The 4,533-nt window shown below is 42.8% G+C and overlaps 1 protein-coding gene across 1 annotated transcript in view; it reads left to right on the forward strand.

The window, feature by feature from the left end:
- The first annotated feature begins 4,365 nt into the window (after nucleotides 1-4,365).
- PAIP2B (poly(A) binding protein interacting protein 2B) overlaps nucleotides 4,366-4,533 on the forward strand; it is a 23,248-nt gene continuing 23,080 nt past the window's right edge. Inside the window, exon 1 of the mRNA XM_005867779.2 lies at nucleotides 4,366-4,530. The gene's annotated coding sequence lies outside the window, so the exon portion shown is untranslated. The remainder of the gene's footprint in view (nucleotides 4,531-4,533) is intronic.

Raw genomic sequence — 4,533 nt, forward strand, 5'->3', positions numbered from 1 at the left:
AATTGATAGTATGGCTGGGTATAGTTTCTAGTGCCATAGACTGAATGTTGGTATCCTCCCAAAATTCATATGTTGAAACTTAATCCACAGTGTGATGGTATTTGGAGATGGACATTTCCTGCCCTGCTTAGGAGCCAGAGGTAAGGAAGACCTCCTGGTGTGCACAATAAATCTCTTCATGTCTTCTTGGCATGCATATGGTGTCATCATTATTGACATTTGAATCCATTCCTCATCTGCAGAGTGACCACAACTCAACTCCACCACTTCCTAGCTGAATGTTCTTGGGTAAATTGCATAATCTTTTTTCCACCTGTTTTCTGTTTGTAAAATGAGGATAATAACAGCAATTATGCTGTTGTATTAAAGATTAAATAGGTTAATACACATTAAGTGCTTAAAGCAGTACCAGATACATAGCAAAAATTCAATAAGTGTTATTACTGGTGTGAACTTTTTTTTATTCAAAGTTTTAGGCACTTGAGTTCTTCCAATTAGACTCAGGTTAATTCATTTATGAGACATATTTTTGGTATTTAATATATATCCTTCCCTCTGTTCTCTACTTCTAGAACATTTCTCACACATTGTCTCTTATTTTACATCAAATTTCCTTTTTATTTTGCTTTATGGGACATTTCCTCAACTTTATCTTCCAGCTCTTTTGTGGCCTTTATATCTATTCTCTTTTTAATTAATAGTAAAATCCCTGTTTTTTAGCTAGACATTTCTCTGAAGAAGATATTCAAATGTCCAATAAGCACATGAAAAGATGCTCAACTTCACTAATAATTAAGACAGTGCAAACCCAAACCACAATGAGATACTATTTTACAGTCATTAGAATAGCTATTGTTTTAAAAAAACAACCCAGAAAATAACAAGTGTTTATGAGGATGTGGTAAAATTGGAACACTTGTACACTATTTGGTGGGAATGTAAAATATGCAGCTCCTGTGGAAAAGAGAATGGCTGATCCTCCAAAAGTTAAACATTAAATTACCATATGATACAGCAATTCTGCTTCTGAGTATATACCCAAAAGAACTAAAAACAGGGATCTGAACACCATTTGTACACCAATGTTCATAGCAGCATTAATCACACTAGTCAAATTCCATTAATGGATGAATGGTTAAACAAAAGGTGGTATATACATATGCATATACTCTTCAGTATATATAAATAGTATGGAAAATTATTCAGCTTTAAAAGAAAATGAAATTATGATACATGCTGCAACATGGATGAACCTTAAGACCTAGTTAAAGAAACCAGACATAATGGACAAATATTGTATAATTCTGCTTATGAGTAGTCAAATTAGTAGAGACAGAGAGTAGAATGGTGATTTCTAGATAATGGGGGGAAAAGGACATGGCGAGTTATTGTTTAAATAGAGGCCTGGTGCACGAAATTCATGCACGGGGCCCCTGTGTGTGTGTGTGTGTGTGTGTGTGTGTCCCTCAGCCCAGCCTGCACCGTCTCCAATCTGGGATCAGGCCTAAACGGGCAGTCGGACATCCCTCTCATACTCTCATACTGCCCCTCCTGCCAGCCTTCTTGCCCCCAACTGCCCCCTCTTGCCAGCCTGCTCACCCCCAACTGCCCCCCCCTGCTGGTCTGCTCACCCCCAACTGGACCCCCTGCCAGCCTGCTTGCCCCCAACTGCCCTCTCCTCCTGGCTTGATTGCCCCTAACTGCCTCTGCTTGGCCCCGCCACCACACTTTGTCTGGAAGGATGTCCAGAAGGTCTCCCGGAAGGTCTCCCAGTCTTCCCTCCCAACTGCCTCCCCTGCTGGCCATCTTGTGTGTTGGAGTGATGGTCAATTTGCACATTACTCTTTTATTAGATAGGATGAGTACAGAATTTCAGTTTGGGATGATGAAAATATTCTGGAGATGGAAGTGGTGATGGTTGCACAACAATGTGAATGTTCTTGTGAACTCTGATGAACTGCATACTTAAAAATGATAAAAATAATAAAAATACATGTATTTTACCACAATAAAAATTAAGAGATACTCTTCAAGGATGAAAATTTATCACTATGACAGCAATAGGATGTGGGGAAGGGTTGATGGACTCCTCTTGTCTCCCTCTCTCCAACTGACACCATCCCCTACAGCTTCATAACTGGTCATTGTCTCCTATCTGGGCCTTTGGATGCCTATTTATTCTGACTATTACTACCAAATATCCACCTGGCTATTTCCCTCCTGTCTTTTTTGGCTTCCATAGTTTCTGGTAAGAAGTCTGCTATATTTCCTATCTTTCCCCCCATGTATGTAATGCACCTTTTTTCTCTGTCTGTTTTTTTTTTAATATATTTTTATTGATGTCAGAGAGGAAGGGAGAGGGAAAGAGAGATAGAAACCTCAATGATGAGAGAGAATCATTGATTGGCTGCCTCCTGCATGCCCCCCACTGGGGATCGAGCCCGCAACCTGGGCATATGCCCTGACCAGGAATCGAACCCGCGACCTCTTGGTTCCTGGGTCGACGCTCAACCGCTGAGCTACACCCGGCTGGGCTTCTCTGTCTGTTTTTAAGATTTTCTCTTTATCATTGGTGATATCCAGTAATGAATTTATAAGAGACAGTGTTAGCGGTAGGGAGGGAAATGACAGGTCCCCACCAACCACATCTCATTGCTATCCTGTAATAAATCTTCATCATTGAAGAGTATTTCTAGTTGTGAAAGGATACCGTATGGACCTGAAGACCCTGTTTTTCAAAGCTATGAGATAATGTAAGCAATAGCGCACCATACACCAAAAGGCCACCTTAGGAAAAGAAGCAATGGAGGGTATGGGGAAGTTATCTTGAAGACAGTTTGTTGTTTTTTCTAAAAGAGATGTGTTTTGTCTGGCTGGTGTTGCTCAGTGGTTGAGCAGCAACCCATGAACCAGGAAGTCAGGGTTTGATTCCCTGTCTGGGCACATGCCTGGGTTGTGAGGTGTGAAGTAGGGGTTGTGCAGGAGGCAGCCAATCAATGATTCTCATCATTGATGTTCCTCTCTCTCCCTTTCCTTTCCTCTCCCTGAAACCAATAAAAATATAAAAAACAAGAGTTGTGTTTCTTGTAGGACCCATTTAAATTATCTAATCAGATAAAGCTTAAAACAAGAGTAGGCAATCCTGAAAGGATCTATACTTAATAGCACACGTTGGAAATCTATGAAGCAATGTGACTAGTGCAATGTCCTGGCCTGCTTGTCAATCACCTTCCCACTCTTCACATTATTCACATCTCTATTCAATGCTCCTTCCTCAAACAGCACTTAAACTAATCATTCTACCCAAAATAGCCATTTCCTCAAACATTCTTTACCTTGCTTTATTTCTCTTTGTAATACTTAATCACAAGATGACATTTTATCACTTATTGGTTACTTGTTTATCAGCAGTTTCCTCCACTAGAGAATAAGTACCATCTTCATTGTTTTATTGATATCAATTACTCAGAGCACAGATCAGAGCATATGCTCAATACTTGATTGAATGAATTTAGTTATGCATGGATTTACTTTATATTATTTATATGAAGTACATATTTAACATCTGTTGCACTATTATGTTATTTAATCTGACATTAACTATCGTTTTCATTTTTATCAATTATCCACTCATTGTGCAATCACTTACCAAACCTCTAATTGGTGTTATGTATATAGTTAGCATGCGAGGTGGGGAGAGACGAAAAGGTATAAAGACGTCCATAAAGAAGTCCCCACTTCCTGATGAATAAATTAGAAGTCCTTAGCAAGCAAAGATTGGACACCCTAAATCCAAGGGGGAAATCAGATTGTATGTTTTTAAAAACACTCCAGCAGGTAGGTGTGTTTCTATAAATGCTGCCTCCCACTCCCTCAAACAGCCCAACTCCCCAATTGTCCGCCAGAGCCATCTCCTATCCAGCCTTACTCAAAGCTCCTTCCCTGGAAACTGACAGCTGGGGAAACCCCACTGAGGCCCGCCCCTCCTGTTATGCTGAGTGGAGCAACCTGTGGGAGGGCCTGCGGGACCGACCAATGGGATGAAGCGGGAGCAGGAGCCTGGGTCAACAAACGCAGAGGTGCTGCTCCTGGGGCTCCGCCCCGCCGGACGCCCAAAGCTTTGGCCCAATGCCTATCCAGGACGGAAAGAACCGAGGGAGCAAAGAGACAGATGTTAATACCAATCAGAAGCTGGTACTTCGGTGGGAGTGGGCGGGAACTACTTCACATTTAAGCCAATAAGCATCACACGGGCCCTGTTAGGTGACTGAGCGGCATCCTCTTCGGCCCAATAGACGAATAGGGCGGTGCCCAGCAACCAATAGCTTGGGTTCGGGGGCGGGGTGAGGAGTCAGTGCGCTTTAAGAGGCCACCTGGCGAGTGGTGGGGCGCTCCGCGGTGCTGTGGCTCACGCTCCGGTTCGGGAGGCCGAGGCTGTTCTGGCGGCGGCGACCTCTGCGGCGGCGAGGGCTGAGGCTCTCGGAAGAGCCACCGCGTGGGGTCTGAAGGAGGGGCTTCTGGTCAGCTCAGGTG

This window comes from Myotis brandtii, unplaced genomic scaffold, assembly GCF_000412655.1.
Source record: "Myotis brandtii unplaced genomic scaffold, ASM41265v1 scaffold251, whole genome shotgun sequence".
NCBI lineage: Eukaryota > Metazoa > Chordata > Mammalia > Chiroptera > Vespertilionidae > Myotis > Myotis brandtii.